Consider the following 18,338-nt stretch of genomic DNA (forward strand, 5'->3'; position numbering starts at 1 on the left):
GGCCTGCCGTGTTAATGACGTTGCCATCTCATCCCATGAAAGGGTTAAACCAGGGCTTAAAATTTTGTTATGTCAATAATGCTGATGATAACCATTATTTTCTTTAGGAAACTTGTTATGTGAGGCATATCAGGTAAAATTTCACTATTTTTATTTTTATTTTTATTTTCATTACGAGAACTTTATGTAACGGTTATTATTAAATATCTTATTTAATAATAATGTAACCGTTCATTCATAATTCAAATTTCTTCATTTATTATGGTTTAAATGATTTCAGTTTCTTATTCTTTATGCATGAAATCATTATTATTAAATTAAATATTTAATATCATTAAGTTCGATCCAAACGTTACAAATTTGAATTAATTCTTGAACGTTATGAGTTGGTGATGATAAATGTTCTTGATGGGAGAACATTTATATATACACGAGGATTTTGGTCCCTTGGCTCAATCATCTCTTTGAAGCGAAATGCTTTCCTACACTATCTAAAGCGAGAGTTCTGAGTCGAGAAGAACCAAAGTTCAAGAAGAAACCTCTGTAGAAATTCTTGACGACAATGGCTGAAGGTACGTTATTTCGTTTCCGCATTAGTTTTATTGTGTTTCTATTACAATGATTTAGAAACACAAGTTGGCTTCATTAAAATTTCTAACACTTTATTCCACCATTCTCTTTTATGAAACTTGTATTGGGTTAATTTTCATTAGGAGATTGGGTTAATATTCCAATTCTATAACGAAAGACCTAATGGAAGGTAGATATGTTAAGAGATAGCGGAACTCTCATAAATAGAGAAAAAAAAAAGATATATAAAGAAAAATGCTTTTGTTAGACAAATAAAATATTTTAATCAAAGTAGATCAAGGTTCAAGCGATAGAAATGGCATGTAAGGCATTTGCAGATCAACCATCCCCAAACCTTATAATACTGAAAGTGCTTGATAGTGGTTACTCAATGATAAATCTCACTTCCCAATGAAACATAATACTGAAAAATGGAAAGCAGATAATCTGATATATATTGAAGTGATGACCACATGACAACTTAGAGAAGAAACAAATCAATCTTGGTCAATACCAAAAATCTATACTGCAGATATGCACATACAGGGATACCTACTCAATTAAGAACTCATGAGCACAGTCCTTCAAAGTGACTCTTTTTAAGCAGTTCAAAACTGCGAATGCTGCATTTTCCTTGCAAAATCTTTTCTGGCAGCAGCAATCATTCAAGTACAAAATCACTCCGCGGTCAGAAACATCATTTTTGTAACTGACCTTACAAAGAAGAATTTCCTGCAAGATACGCATGTCTATTAAACACAAATCATGTTTCTCTTGGACCTATGCAAGTCCAACCAAAATGAAAATGAAGATTAATTTGCCAAGTAGAAACATAACATAGATGACTCACTTTCATGAGTTCCCATGATGAATTGTTACTTTGAGATGAATCAAGAACTGCCTTATATGCAAGGTTTGATATTGCAGTTGCAGCCAACACACCTACAGGATCACCAGCGGGTGGAGTATTTACGGAATTAACTCCTTCATCATCCACATACTCAAGCTGCACAAGTGAACCAGTACACACATTTCTGACACTTCCATCATAGCAGATAACAACATCTCGAAGAATTGCCATCAAATATTTAAACAAAGTTCCAGGTTCTGTGAGTCTCTCTAGACGAACGAACTATCACTTCTCTGGATGATATCGCATGGACTAACATTTCATATGGATTTAGACCATGAAAAAAAGAGTTCTTCACCAGTCCATATGCTTCTGATGGATGATCAACTTCACCAGCGGAATACTTGCTTACAAAGTTTAAAAAGCAGTCATCAACCAAAGCCCTTGAGTAATATTTTCCTTGATCAAAAAGTTGAAGACCTAAAAATCCAAGCTGTTCAACCACTTTAACCATTGATGAATCACTTTTTGAGTCAGTCGATTAAGTTACCCAGTGCAGAAGAATTCAGGATAAATTTCGCTATTGGATCCTTCATGCTTCTAAGATGGTTCTGAACTTGCAATTCCACAAGTTCATCACGTCTTGATCTCAATTGATTGAGTATGCATGAATTTTTCTCGATGCTTCCTTGAATTTCACTAACAACAGCCTTTGATAAAATAAAATCTTTCAAACAAATACTAAAGCCTTCCATAAACAGCATCTCCACTAGTAAAGGCTGTATATAATTGAAGAAATTAAGAACCTCCATTGGGCCCTTCATGCGGTAAATATGAGTCATGATGATATCTGTCAGCAAAGACTGCACTACATCTTGTTGATCAGTGTCTAACTTCAAAATTTCACTCTCACGTATAAAATATCGTTCGCCAGAACAGTCCAACAAAAGCAGGGAACACATTCTGGAGAACTTGAAGAATTGTCCAACAAGGACCACATTTAGTAGCCTTGACTATTGCAGGTGGTGGCAGCATTGATGAGACATACATCCCCAATTGTTGTGCTACTTCCTTCTTTATGAAACCAGGTTTGAATATAAGCTTCAAGGCCAATGAAGCATCCTGAACAAGCTGCAAGTTCAAGCTCCCAGAATGGGAACTAAGCAGCTGTTTTTCCACACTAAATAATTCTAGAACCTCAGCTTTCGCAGATAGGGATTGTGGATAGAAAATATGAACACAGTCACCATCACATATAAGAGGATTGATCTTAACAGTATGATCATCGTGAATATAAACATAGAATGCTTGTAATGAGTGCTTATGAGTACTGGGGGGGGCTGTTCATAAAAACTATATCCCCATCTAAAATTTGACGATTTATAACCTGGCCAATTTTAAGATTTGTATGCCCCTTTGACTCTACAGAAATGGCATAAGTGGAGGAACCATCTTTGTATGTAATACACAAGCAGCCATCAACTACATTCTGCAAACGAGTTATATTATGCTCAGTCACACGTTCTTCAAATGTAATTCTCTTTGCTATTTCTGATGGTAACCCCACTACATTAATTCCAACATAAGGGTCTCCACTAACAACAGAACGAGAGGAAAACCCAGAACCCTTTCTGATAAATAAAGTTCTAATCTTATCAAGCCACTGCTTTGTCAAATACTCATTAGTCTCATTGCCAAATGCAAATCTTCTTGTGATGTCACGAGGTGCCTGTTAGGTAAGAAGTAAATTGATTTGAATTAAACATCAAAACAAAACAAAATTCTTCTGGAAGCTTCTCCAAAATTTTAAGAGCCTAAAATACATAGTTACATTGCAAGCTTAAGACAAAATGGAAACCTGAATAATGCTAAACAGAAAAACAGCCTTAAAAGTATCGACTGAATGAATCACACAGCATCATATGTTAGTTATTATCCATGATTTAGAGGGCAGGAAGTAATGTAGGATGGACTTCCTTCCACGTCAACATCATGCTAGGTAATCCATGAATCACAATGTCAACAGATAAAATACCACTATCCACTATGAACATTAAACACATGAAAACCCCTTTCTGAAGAACACTTTAGACTTGTTTATGAAAAAAAAAAAACATTGAACTGTATGTTCTTCTATACCAAGGAACATTAATAACACATACATTGGTCTAACCAGAAGTATTCAAATTGGCAAATGATTTCAATTGTTTTGGATGTCAACCATGATTTTTTCTATTTGATATATCAGAAAATTGGGAAGCGAGGAAATACAATCTCAGGGGAAGTACATTTTCTTTTAATAGAAACTTTACAGTCGATAAATTGCTCTCCTAATTTGTTGATGCAGATATGAATCTGATACAACTGCTGCTTCCCCGATTTTGTGTTGCATTGGATTGCTGGTTTATACCCTATTTCCCTTCTAACGTTTTGGAAGATAAGCTTCGAATTATACTTGTTGTTATCAGGAAAAATACCTTTTGCCTCTAGCGAAGAGAGAATATCAACTTTATTCTTGAGGTTGAGGGCTGCTGTGAAGTAAGAAGGTTGATCAAACCTGGACAAGGAACATGTGCCGTGCTTATCCCATTCGTGTTGCCAGAACGAGTGGCCATCGCTGCTGGGACAACGAAAACTGTGCCAGTGTTGAATCATCTTGCATATCAAAGGGTCCATCTGTAATCGAAGACAAGGATAAAAAACGATGAATGACTCACACTCTCATTTTGTAAGGTACCTTTACGATAAAGTAGTCTGTGTCAGAGTCGAATATACCTTACGTCGGACGTACTTAGAAGATGATGGCATGTTCTTTTCATAAGATGGAAACATTCCATTGCGGAAAGCGGGCCAAAGGCAATGGATGGTAAAATTTTTTTCCGGATACCCCGTACTCATAGGACAGCAACGGTTGACGTTGCAAAATGATCCGGGCCACTAGATGTTTCAAATCAAATGATCAATATAGAGAAGAACAACAAGATAGAGAAAAAAATTAGACTTGCCTGAAGATCCAAGTGAAAATAATCATAATTGGATGCGGCAGCGGTGGAGAAAACCAACAAGAAAGGGAGGACGAGAGGTGTCATGCTTCGGCGAGTTAGGCACGTCGGAAGGCTTTTCCTTTTCTGTATGTGATCATCACAAAATTGCATAAACATTACTGGTTAGCATGCCTGAGATGGGTTTAATTAATTATCTATAAGACAGATGCATAATTGAAGGAGAAAGAAGAAAAAAAAATAACTCAGGTTGGGGATAGTATCATAAACCAGCAGATGACAAAAAAAAAAACATCATTTAGCAAAAGATAATAGACATAAAAGTCAATAGCATCTCTCTATAAACAAACCAACAACCCAAGTGTGTGCAGCTGCTGAAATCATAATGTTAGTTCATGAAAATAAAAAAAGATTAACAGAACAGACTATACTATGTCTACAAGTCTAAAGAGAATCAGTAACATAGACTTTGAAGAGGATCTGGATCTACCCTTGTGGAGTTGCTAGTGAAAGGACAGGGTTCCAGATGAGTTTTCTAAAAGTTAAGAGTCAGATGTTCTTGTTTCATGTATGCATGTCTCCTTAACTTTGTTAGTCGGGTTGGATTGCTTTGTCAATATCCATTAAGGTGCTTTAGCTCAATATTTGCTGCCATGAGCCAGACTCAATGTCTAAGTGTTTAGACCATGACTCTGAAGTGCTATGATCTCATCCAACACAAACTTCATTGAAGGAAATTATAGAGCTAAACTCCACAAATACATATAAAAATTCTATATGTTTCACTTGTTTCAAGAAAATATGAACATGTTTATCTAGAAAGAGTAGCACATGGGCCTTATCCTAGACAACCTCATCTAAGAAATAGATTTTGTCTTCGTTCTTCTCAAGGCAATCATGTACCAGCTTTCATCTATTTATCCTTCTTTTACCGAGCCTGTCCTTTATTTCATACAAAATACTTTGAAATATATATATATATATATATATATATATATATATATATATATATATATATATATATTCTAAAATCTAAAGTAACCAAACAGGCAAACAAAGAAAGGTTGAACTAGCCAACCAGTATGTTGGAGACCAGGTGACGATGCTGAATTACTTCAAACCCAAATGTCCTCTGTCTAAAACGGCATAAAGCCAAAAAAAACTCAAAATTCCATATACAGCTATTTGCTATAAAATCAGGGATAGCACATAAAAACCAAAAATATTCACTATCGTCAAATTAATCATTCATTAAAAGTTCAATAGAAACATATCTTGGCTGCCATCCAGCTAAATTCATAACTTTCTCACTGCACAACACAGAATCATCCTTATAGTTCAGAAATCAGGAAATGTTACAGTTTCAAAGGAGGCAACACTATAAATTTATTCCTAAATCAGTTGCTAAATGATTATAAATGTAATCCCATAAATGGAAATTGCATAAGATGAGACCTAGGTACATCCTCCAACTTCTGCAATCCACTATGCACACTAACTTATTTCAGCTCTCCCCTAGACATGTTTCTGATGACTGAAACTTGACAGGTGAAACTGTCAAACAGGCTAGAACATGTTAATCCTTACAGTTATGCATACTGACAATCTAAAAGATAGCAGTAATATAATTCCTGAAAAGTCTCCTGACATCACTACAGGAGATATTTACATAAATTAGATTTGATTATGCAGATGAACCACTAGGTCTAGGACAAGCCCAACAATAATTAATAAAGAGAAAGAAGCACATATTTCAAGCACAGAGATGACTGTGATGTTCATTCAATTTTAAATTAGAACTTCAAATATTGATCTCTTGGATTATACTGCTTTTTTTTTTTCCTTTCCCTAAGTGGACAAGCCAGTATCCCAACAAACTTTAAATTCTCAAACTATCACATAAGCCGTGTTGTCAGTCAATGCAATAAGAAAATGATTTTATGTGAAAACCCTTAGAAAAATTACCTCCAGGCCTAAAAATCTCCCAGTTGATGCAAATATATTGAGAATACTCTTGCTGCTTAAGCTTGTAAATACCTCCGTCGCACTAAAGCTTCCTTGGTTTAAAGCCTCTTCACAATCAACTAGGGTAGATGGTAAAAGGATATTCTTGGAAGATTGAAGGAGGAATCGTCCATTCCTGTGCTTTGAACAAATAATTTAACCAATTGAGAGTTGATACATAAGAAAACTGCAGCATTCTGTAAGAGTTGCTAGAAATCTAAATCAGAAGAATGAAGAAGCTTGGCCAAAATATTAGACATGATTTCTGGCTGAATGTAAAATATCATTCAACAGCTTAAAGAATATATATTTCAAAAACACCATGAGTTCAAATCAAGATTTAATCGTTGCTGGGACACGATACCAAAAGAACAAGATGTCTGACACAAATCCATCATGGATCGAGCCAAAGATATACAAAAGGATGAGTCGACATAACCTCATCATAGCATAGATCACGATTTCAAGACCCCCTTAGCATGATAAACTGCTGCTGAAATTCACTAAAACTCTTTAAAATACAAATCCTATTTGAAATATAATTACACCTAACCATATAATAACTTTTGGAAGCATATTTACTAAAGATATGATATTATTGTCATTATATTCAAAGCTTCCGATAGATCTCATACAGCATATTGTCTGCTTGATAGAACTTCCGAATCGTTGATATTGACTGAAACCACATTCTTACTACAGATTATAACGATATCACTCCAGTATAAATTCATGTGGGGACTTTGTAATTGAATTTGAATACAGATGAACAAAATGGAAGAAGTATAACCAAGAAAATCTAGCCAATATGAATGAAACCATGTAATCGACAGTGATATAGGCCAGCGCCTTAAAATCTTTTTACTAGAACCATTTAAACATTTATTGATCCTAAAGACCGCATTCATGAAATCTATACATTGTATCTTAGAAACAGATAACTCATATGACGAATGAAGAATAAATTTATTCATTACTAACCTTTCTTAGATCTGCTACCATACTCCCATCATTCTTCAGTACAACATCACCTGTACCTCGACAAATGTTTAACACTTTTACTCAACTCCCTCTGGATTTCAAGCAGACGGGGCTGAGGTGATGGAGTAGTCGTGGAGACAGAGACAAAAAGTGAGAGAGAGGGGAGGGGAAGAAGAAGAGTTAAAACAAAGAGATGTCAACATAAATAGAAAAGAAACAGCTACCCATACACAAAAGAAACAAGTAAAAAGAAGAGACAGAGAGAGCGAGAGAGAGCATATTACTCTCCCGAGCAGTATGCTCGGTATCGAATTGGAAAGGATGAAACTACCATTGGCCATCAAATGTCTTCAACCTTGCTTCTTATAATAGAAATCAAGTGTTACAACTAGTGTTAATGTAAACACATTTTTCTTAGCCGTGACCCGGGGGGTCGTCTCGGCTCGTTCGGGGGTCCGAATGGCGGGAATCTCCCTGGGGCGTTGCTTGTCTCTACTGAGGCGGTCGGGTGCGGCCTCGGACTCGGGGCGATGCTGCGACTTCTTCCGGGCGGGGACTTCTCGCCTGCGCGTCCGGACGGGGGGCCTTGGCTTGGTACCTGCACAAAGGTCGGGTCGGGGTGCTCGACCCGACCCCTCCGACGATCACTGTTAGAGAATGTTGTGGGGGCGGTTTTTAGAGGAGGGAGAGTTCTCTTCCTCCCTTTTCCTTTTCCTCACTCCCTCTGGCTCGGGGACGTTTATAGGGGGGCTCGGCCTTACCGGGCGCGTCGTCACGTCGGTCGGGGCCGTACCTCTGATGGCGTCCGACATCGCCGAGGATGTTGCGTAGGGGACTGGGGGATCGCAGGGTATGGGCGAGCTTCAACCATTACCTGATTCTGTCACGTCGGACTGTGCTGGGTCAACCGAGGGGGCTGTGGGCTCAGTGAGGCTGACGTCCGGGCGCAGACAGTCACCCTCATTGCTCCCCCTGGGGCGCCGGGCCTGTCCACGTGCGGGGGATGTTGCGGGAGTGGGGTCTGCCATTTTTTGTCATATCATATTCCCCCCCCAAAGGAAGCCATGGCTCGGCATCGGATGGAGGGGATTCGAGGCGTGGCTTTGATCGGTAAGCGGTGGTTCCCTTCGCGGTTCATGATTGAGACATATGTCCGGGGCGAAAAAGCCGCGCCGCGGAGGCGCTTTGGGTGGCATGAGGCCGGGGAGCACGTCTCGGGCGGGCTGGCCGCGCCGAGGAGGTGGTCTCGGGGACATGCGGCCGAGGAGCACGTCTCGGGCGGGCTGGCCGCGCCGAGGAGGTGGTCTCGGGGACATGCGACCGAGGAGCACGTCTCGGGCGAGGAGGTGGTCTCGGGGACATGCGGCTGAGGAGCACGTCTCGGGCGGGCTGGCCGCGCCGAGGAGGTGGTCTCGGGGACTTGCGGCCGAGGAGCACGTCTCGGGCGGGCTTGCCGCGCCGAGGAGGTGGTCTCGGGGACATGCGGCCGAGGAGCACGTCTCGGGCGGGCCAGTCCGCGCCGAGGACGTGGTCTCGGGGACATGCGGCCGAGGACACGTCTCGGGCGGGCCAGCCCGCGCCGAGGAGGTGGTCTCGGGGACATGCGGCTGAGGAGCACGTCTCGGGCGGGCCAGCCCATAGCGGCCGACAGCTCATCCGCACCCTCACTCGCCGCATCAGGGAAGTCCAAAGAAGAGACAGAGAGAGCGAGAGAGAGCATATTACTCTCCCGAGCAGTATGCTCGGTATCGAATTGGAAAGGATGAAACTACCATTGGCCATCAAATGTCTTCAACCTTGCTTCTTATAATAGAAATCAAGTGTTACAACTAGTGATATGACGAAAAATGGCAGACCCCACTCCCGGCAACATCCCCCGCACGTGGACAGGCGCAGCGCCCAAGGGGGAGCAACGAGGGTGACGGCCCGCGTCCGGACGTCAGCCTCACTGAGCCCACAGCCCCTCGGTTGACCCAGCATAGTCGGACGGGACAGAAGCAGGTAACGGTTGAAGCTCGCCCATGCCCTGCGATCCCCGCTCCCCCCACGCAACATCCTCGGCGATGTCGGACGCCATCAAAGGTACGGCCCTGACCGGCGCGATGGCATGCCCGGTAAGGCCGAGCCCCCCCTATAAACGTCCCCGAGCGAAAGGAGAAGAGGAGGAAAAAAGCTCTCCAGACTCTAAAACCGCCCCCACATCATTCTCTAACAGTGATCGTCGGAGGGGTCGGGTCGAGCACCCCGACCCGACCTTTGTGCAGGTACAAAGCACAGGTCCCCCGTCCTGACGCGCAGGCGAGAAGACCCCGCTCGGGAGAAGTCGCAGTAACGCCCCGAGTCCGAGGCAGCACCCGACCACCTCAGTGGAGCCGAGCAACGCCCCAGGGAAATTCCCGCCATTCGGACCCCCGAACGAGCCGAGACGACCCCCCGGGTCTCGAGATTCCCGCCGATCGAGAAGCTGGCGCTGGCGCTCGTCCTGTTCAGCACGAAAGCTCCGCCCTTATTTCCAGGCCCACCCGATAGAGGTAATAACTGACCGGCCACTTCGACGTACTGTTTTGTCTAAATTCGACGTTGCAGGGCGTCTCCTCAAATGGGCGGTGGAGCTTGGCGAGCACGACATACAGTACGTACCTCGGGCCGCCATTAAAACCCAGTCCGTGGCAGACTTTATCGCGGAGCTGACCCCGAGCACAGGCGGAGAACTCGAGCCACCATGTGACACGTGGACTCTCCACGTAGATGGGTCGTCCAACACGAAGGGCGCCGGCGCAGGGCTGGTGCTGGTGACACCGACGGCCGCTCGATTGAGCGCTCCTTCCGCTTCGGGTTAGGGGCCACCAACAATGAAGCAGAATACGAAGCTCTCCTAGCGGAGCTCCAATTGGCACTGGAAATGCGGGTGACCGACATACGCGTCATCACCGACTCACAGCTGGTGGCTAGGCAGCTCGACGGCGAATACGAAGCCCGGGACCCGACCATTTCGAAATATCGGGCACAGGTAAAAAGACTTGCCACCAAGTTCGCCCAGTTTGAATTATCGAATGTTCCCAGGAGCGAGAACCAGCGAGCCGACACTCTGGCAAAACTGGCGTCCGGCTCGGCACCCTGGGCTCGACCCGAGACCGGAGAGCTCCCTCACCGAGCCATAGAGATCGTCGCCACAGTCACGGGCGGCGCGCCGGCCACTTGGGTACAGGAGATGCTACGCTTCAAGCGGGACGGAACCCTACCCGACAATGAAACTACGGCTCGACGCTTGCGTCAGACGCAGGCGTGGTACTCCGAAGAAGGAGGACGGCTGTACAAGCGGTCTTTCTCGCGCCCCTTGTTACGTTGCCTAGAGCCGAACGAAGCCCAGACAGTTCTGTCTGACATGCATGAAGGGGCCTGCGGGGAACACATAGGCGAACCAGCCCTGGCGCACAAGATACTCCGATAGGGATACTACTGGCCGACCATGCGCCAGGACGCGAAAGCTTTCGTGCGGCGATGCAGCTCATGCCAGGAGCACGCCCGCACCGCCCGACTGCCGGCGGTCTTGTTCACTCCCGTCGACTGTGCTTGGCCATTCGCGCAGTGGGGACTGGACATACTCGGACCTCTCCCACCCGCTTCTGGGCAGCGGAAATACATCATCGTAGGAGTGGACTACTTTACCAGGTGGGTCGAAGCCGAGCCCCTAGCAACCATCACGGAGTCACAAGTGCAAAGGTTCGTACGGAGAAACCTCATAACTCGTTTTGGTCTGCCCCGGTCCATCGTCACCGACAATGGACCTCAGTTCGCCGGCAGGAGGTTCCAAGAGTTTTGCGCCAAGCACAAGATTCAGCTGAGGTTCAGCTCGGTGGCTTACCCCCAGGCGAACGGACTAGCTGAAGTAACCAACCGGTCCATCATCGACGGTCTCAAGAGAAGAGTGTCCGCTGCCCGATCGGCCTGTATCGACGAGCTCCCGAGCGTCCTATGGGCGCTGCGCACTACCCTTAAAACCCCAACGGGGGAGTCTCCCTACAGCCTCACGTTCGGGACCGAGGCCGTATTACCATCCGAAGTGGCTGTCCCGACTCCGCGGACAGCAGGCTACGGCGAAGAGGCCTCAGGAGAAGGGCTCCGATCCAACCTGGATTTGCTCGAAGAAAGACGGGCCGACGCGCACCGAAAATCCCTTTCTTACAAAACTGCCGTAGCAAGGGTCTACAACCGGAAGGTACGACCCCGATCGATAAAGCTAGAAGACCTGGTCCTGCGCAAAGTCGAGGTCAGCCACCCGACCCGAGTAAGGGGGAAACTGGCACCGAAGTGGGAAGGACCCTATCGAGTCATCGAGTGTCCCGACCAGGGACGTTCCGACTCGCAACAATGGAAGGCGACCCCATAACCAGGACTTGGTACATACAGAACCTTAGGAAATACTTCATCTGAAGAATGAAGACACCACGCAAACACAGGAATCGAAAGAAAAAGACCATTTTATTTTGAAAGAGGGTACAGAAGCATGACAGTAAAGAACAGACAGACCCCTCACACCCTCAACCCCGACTCCGACATACAAAAACCAAACTCATCACTCCCCTGGAGTCTCTGGGCGATCGTCGAAAGGCACGTCCTCCGGCATGTCCACCTCCAGGTCATCGGGATGAGAGGCGAACGGGTCCCTTTCCACCTCGGAGCCAGGAGGGCATGAGCTAAAGCGACCTAGGGCGATTCTGTATCCATACTCGTAGGATACTCGCCCCATTCGGGTCAGTCCGAGCTCAAAGTTGTCGGACTCCTTATAAGCTTCGACCGCCTCTTTATCTTTTGACGGGCGAAGGCGAACCTCCTCGGCTAGCGCATCGGAAGCAGCGCGGGCCTCAGCTTCGGCCTTCTCCGCCCTCTCGGTGAGGTCGAGCGCCTCCGCCTTCAGTAGGCGAAGCCCGGCCCGATCCAAACGAAGAAACTCTTGGAGTTCCTTGACCGAGTTGCCCGACTGCTCGAGCTCTGCCTTCAGGCGCGCCACCTCCTCCTCGGATTCAGTCGCGCGCTTTTCCGCGGCCGCTACCGCCTCTGGGCCCGAACCGGCCTGAACTTCCTCCAGCTGGCGGCACAACTCGAAGTTTCGCTCGCTGAGGGTCCAGATTACCTGGCCAGCGTCACGCACTCGGTCCATTAGCGCCGTCGAGTAGTGGAGGCCCTGCCACAGAAAATGGGAAGGGTCAGCGCGCAGTTGCAGGGACGCCCGAAGTTAGCAAAACCCTCACCAGTGTCAGAAAACTCCCCGCCTTGTTGAGCATGGCCTCCGAGGGCAGGGTATATAGGTCCCGAGCCAGATCGGGGTGGAGCATGCCCCAAAGAAAAGCAGCCGAGGGATCTCCCCCGGCCCACACCTTGTCCCCTCGGGACAGCCCCTTCCAGCGGACGACTAGCGGGTCGGAAGCATCCCCCGGTGGAAGCTCGCCCATCACCAACGACCATAGGGGCTCGTCGGCCCCCGGACGTAGCCCGCACAGGTCGTCCACCGTAGGTAGTCTCGACCTCTTCCCGGCCGCCCCTTGGCTAGGCCCGTCAACTCGGGAGGGCCCTTCGTCCCGAGCGGTCCGCTTTGCGCCCACGGTTGTCGAAGGGGTGGCCCCCGCCTTGACTTTCCCGGGACCAGCCGTCTTCGCCTTCTTCGACGGGCGCCCCTCCGGAATCTCTACCGGAGCACCCGCCGAGCCGGGTAATGGGTCGGCTGAGGGGCGCGGAGAGGAAGCAGCGGACGGGCGTGGGGATGAAGCCGACGATGAACGACCACCGCGGAGTGAGAGAAGCTTCATTCCTACAAAGGAAACAAGCAAACCATCAGAAACTACGGAAACGAACAAAACACGGGGTACACCCGCTATAAACATACCCCCGAAAGCCGGGCTAAGACCCGCCTCGGCCAGCCACTCCTCGGTCATAGCTCGGATGGCCTGAGAACCGGGAAGGATTGCCCGAAGCCTCATCAGGTCCCGACGCTCCTCGTCGTTCAAATCTGGGACTGTGTTATCTATCACCCTTGCTGCCCACCGAACTCCGAAGCCCCAATCCTTCGACCAGCTAACATAGAAAAACCGCCCCTTCCACCCTTTGTTGTTCGAAGGGGCTCCCCCGACGCAAAAGCCAACCCGGGCTGACATGAAATAGCCCCCCGGCCCCTTGAGAAGGCGGAAACAAGAGAGAAAGAGGTTTCGGGTAGGAGTGATGCTAGCATAATGACATTCCCCTAAGAAAGCTACTAGGTAACGCCATGAGTTAGGCGTCACCTGGGAAGGTGAAATCCGCCACAAAGAAAGACAGGAGACAATTATAGGGTGAAGGGGGAGGCGCAACCCAGCCTCTAGGGCATCTTGAGTCAGCGCGAAACCTCGGGGGACCGGGTCGTATGACCGCTGCCCCGGATCAGGCGCAACTAGGACAAACTCCTCCGGGATGTGATAACGATCCCGGAGCTTCTCCAGCAACGACCCACTCACCACCGAGTCAAGGTCGTGCGGCCACATTAGAGCCTCAAGGGCTCGCGCCGCCTCCTCGTCTGGGGAGGGCGGAGGTGTGCTCTCCCGGGCTCTGTCGAGGGACAAAAGTGAAGAGACGGGCGAGAGGGACATCCTTACCGGCTTTGAAACGAACAAGAGAGACGACGAGGGAGCGACTGGGGAATGACGGCACAGGAGAGGAGAAGGTGCGATGACGGAAAGGACGACGAGGGCCGAAGGATCAGCAGCAAGACTCATGAAACGAGCCGAATGCGCCATTTATACAGAAAAAATCCCGCCAAGAGAGACGTCCCTTCGTCACCCCATAGCGGCCGACAGCTCATCCGCACCCTCACTCGCCGCATCAGGGAAGTCCAAAGAAGAGACAGAGAGAGCGAGAGAGAGCATATTACTCTCCCGAGCAGTATGCTCGGTATCGAATTGGAAAGGATGAAACTACCATTGGCCATCAAATGTCTTCAACCTTGCTTCTTATAATAGAAATCAAGTGTTACAACTAGTGATATGACAAAAAATGGCAGACCCCACTCCCGGCAACATCCCCCGCACGTGGACAGGCGCAGCGCCCAAGGGGGAGCAACGAGGGTGACGGCCCGCGTCCGGATGTCAGCCTCACTGAGCCCACAGCCCCTCGGTTGACCCAGCACAGTCGGACGGGACAGAAGCAGGTAACGGTAAAAGCTCCCCGATGCCCTGCGATCCCCGCTCCCCCCACGCAACATCCTCGGCGATGTCGCACGCCATCAGAGGTACGGCCCTGACCGGCGCGATGGCACGCCCGGTAAGGCCGAGCCCCCCCTATAAACGTCCCCGAGCGAAAGGAGAAGTGGAGGAGGAAAAAAGCTCTCCCGACTCTAAAACCGCCCCCACATCATTCTCTAACAGTGATCGTCGGAGGGGTCGGGTCGAGCACCCCGACCCGACCTTTTTGCAGGTACAAAGCACAGGTCCCCCGTCCGGAAGCGCAGGCGAGAATACCCCGCTCGGGAGAAGTCGCAGCAACGCCCCGAGTCCGAGGTCGCACCCGACCACCTCAGTGGAGCCGAGCAAAAAAAATTATGATGTCGCCCGAAGAAAAAAAATCTGCCTTCTCCCCATGCGGCGACGTCGCCTTTATATATATATATATATATATATATATATATATATATATATATATATATATATATATATATATATATATATATATATATATATATATATATATATATATATATATATATATATATATATATATATATATATATATATATATATATATATATATATATATATATATATAATTTCGTTGAGGCGTTGTCTCTCTTCGCCCCACGACGCCAATGACTCTTCCCCCGTGCACGGATGAGAAGTCACCGACAAACGAGGAGGAGAGCAGCGGTTCTTTTTTTTTTTCTCATTTCTTTCTGATGAGGGAAATAATGGCAACAAGACTGGCTGACGTCACCTGTCCCATCACGCCTCAACACCTGGTCAAACTGGCCAACACGCTGACCGAGGCGCCATTAACACCAGCCTGCCCCCTGCCAAAAGTCAAGTTTAACACGCTGACCGAGGCACATTAATGCCGACATGCCCCCTGAAGTGGGCAGCTTAGGAAGCAGATTGCTTCCCTATAAATACCCTCTCGCTCATTAGAAGAAATGGGGGATCACACACTCCACACTTGTATGGAGGCATCTCCTCCTCCTAACCCCCTCCACATCGCTAACTTAGCCGTCGGAGGGGTCGGGCCGAGCTCCTCGGCCCGACCTTTGTGCAGGTGCCAGACGGGATCTACTCTTTCAGGCGCCGAGCTGCCGACCCGAGTTGCCGAGCTGCCGATCCGAGTTGCCGAGCTGCCGACCCGAGTTGACGAGCTGCTGACCCGAGCTGCCGACCCGACTTCCGGACCCCAGAACCGAGCCTCGACGGCCCCGAGGCCCCGGCTAAAAAAGTTACTTTCCGTAACACTTTCTTCCTCTTCTCCCTCTTCTTTCACTTTCTCCCTCGGTCACCGTCGACAATAACGACCTCAATCAGCGATACCGTTCGGTAGCGGGCGGTCTGTGTACTAGTCTGCTGACGGACTGATATGTACTGCCCTTACCAGGTGGTATCATTCGGTATTGCAAACCTTGCATTGTACAACAAAGAGCATGAGATTACTGTATTAAATTAATTCAATGGCGCTCGACATAGTTAGGCCTCTTCACAGAACAGGACAGTTTGAATTAACATCTTTCCACCTCGCGCCACCAAAATGCCTTAGATAAGTGTTACGGTGAGTAACTTTTTTAAGCCGTGGCCTCGGGGCCGACGCGGCTCGGTTCTGGGGCTCGGAATGTCGAGGATCTCGGGCGCTGTGGCCGAGGAGCCGAGGCAGCGTCCAGCGTGTTTGCTGCGCATAGTGCCGAGGGGCCGAGGCAGCGTGTTGCTGCGCAGGGGGCCAAGGCAGCGCATGAAGTCGGCTCGGGTAGAGGAGGTCTCGGACAGGCTGTGGTCGAGGAGCCGAGGCAGCGTGCAGCGTGTTTGTTGCGCATGGTGCCGAGAGGCCGAGGCAGCGTGTTGGCTGCGCATGAGGCCGGGGCAGCAGGCAGCGCCGTCAGCCGAGCAGTTGAGGCGAGCTGCCGCGCATGGGGCCGAAGGGTCAAGGCAGCGGGCTGCACCGTCAGCCGAGCAGCTGACGCAGGCTGGCCGCGCACGGGGCCGACGCAGCAAGCTGCGCATGGCGTTGAGGGGCCGAGGCAGCAGGTTGCGCCGTCGGCCGAGGGGTCGAGGCGCGTGGGACCGAGCCGCGCGCGTGGGGCCGACGCGGGCGGGTTAGCCGCGCGCCTGGGGCCGCGAAGCTCGGCGCAGACAGAGACCAGCCCCAGAAGTCGCTGCTTCTGGTGCAGGTCGGTTGCAGCGGAGCAACCAAAGAGAAAGCTAACATACCGTCATTCCGGGCCCTCCTTCTAGCGCCATTATGTTATGGTGAGTAACTTTTTTAAGCCGTGGCCTCGGGGCCGACGCGGCTCGGTTCTGGGGCTCGGTTTTGGCAATCGACTTTCATCCATCCACCCTCTTGGGTCACACCTAGATGAAGCACCGCTCTAGGACAGTCCGTCGCCTAGTAGCTCCCAAAGTCCACCGACTTAGCTACAATTAGTGCACCATTGTCTGGATCCTGGGCCTCTACTCCTAATAGCACAATCTCTCCTGCGCATCGCTTTCCTCAAGCAACTTGAATAGCAATACTATGGCATATTCTTTAAGAGTACCCGCCTCCATATCCTCTTGCCTCGTGCCAAGGCCTTCTGAACCCAACTTCATCTCCGCAAGTTGAGTCGCCTCAGTTCTTCCATCAAATACTTCTCCGAGATAAGGTGCATGTGCCCAGAAGCTCCCTTTGTCTTTGGCACAATGCAAGATGAGTCCGCCTTATTAGAATGAAGGACCCATGGAACAACATGATCCTGCTCTTGCGTTTGCAAAAGTTCATGTCCTCGACCTTTGTCCAAGGAAAGCTCTGTGCCTCCGCTCCATGTTCTATCTTCTATGTCGGCTCACTTTATACGGCTTGGGTACTTCGCCAAGTTACACCCAAGTTGCTCCACTCCTCGTTTTTGTATTGAGTTGATGGTGGCCCTCACGCCCACCATTCCACGGGTCAGCCCTCCCTTGAGGTCGATCTCCATATCGATTCCAAGTATGCCTTCATTTGTGTTGCTTTGGGTTGCTCCCCCACTTGATCTCGTAATGCATCCACCAATGCATTCTCTCAAGCGAGATCATGCGACGACTCCTCGCCGCTCGCTCGGTCCATTGAGCTTCGTGGAGTTGTTATTTGTTGAGGTACTCCTCCTCAACATGTGCGGTCTGTTGCACATGATCCTCCCTTTGGAAAGTTGGGACTTATCCCTCCTGGATATCTATCCCGTTGGAGCAAAATCTCTCTTCGATTCGGAGACCACCATCCCCTTGGACTACTCCGATTTGCTGAACAAACTGTGCATTGTTCTGCCTCCTGCAAACGCACTTGCTAGATTGCGACTCCATGTTAATACAGCCCCCGTTGCGCCACTCAAGGCCTAGCAACATGCTGAACTCGCTACACACTTCAGTCTCCTGCGGACGTATCCTTCACCTGCCAAAGAGAAAGTTCCAATGCTCCATGGCGCCGAGTTTCGGTCGCCTTGGGATGGCCACGAACATTCCATCGTCCGCATACAAGCCCTTGCATGAGTACCGAATTCTTCGAGTTAGCAATTCCCCTCACCTCTGTGAGCTATGCACAACTATTTCGGTCGCTGAACAACTCATTCCACCTAGCATGGTCTCATCCTTTACCAAGCGCCTCGCTTACTTGTAACACCATCAAGTGTTGTTGTCAACATTGAGTCGTAGCTCAAACTCAGCCATCCCAACCTTTGTGTGCTCCGCATTCTTCCCAGCTTGCTT

General features: G+C 48.5%; 1 pseudogene; it reads right to left on the bottom strand.

Annotated features, from left to right (window-relative positions):
- Window positions 1-1,122: 1,122 nt before the first annotated feature.
- LOC135613465 (DNA-directed RNA polymerase V subunit 1-like) lies at window positions 1,123-9,484 on the bottom strand (annotated as a pseudogene).
- Window positions 9,485-18,338: the final 8,854 nt, after the last annotated feature.

Source organism: Musa acuminata, chromosome BXJ2-6 (genome assembly GCF_036884655.1).
Source record: "Musa acuminata AAA Group cultivar baxijiao chromosome BXJ2-6, Cavendish_Baxijiao_AAA, whole genome shotgun sequence".
Taxonomy (NCBI): Eukaryota; Viridiplantae; Streptophyta; class Magnoliopsida; order Zingiberales; family Musaceae; genus Musa; species Musa acuminata.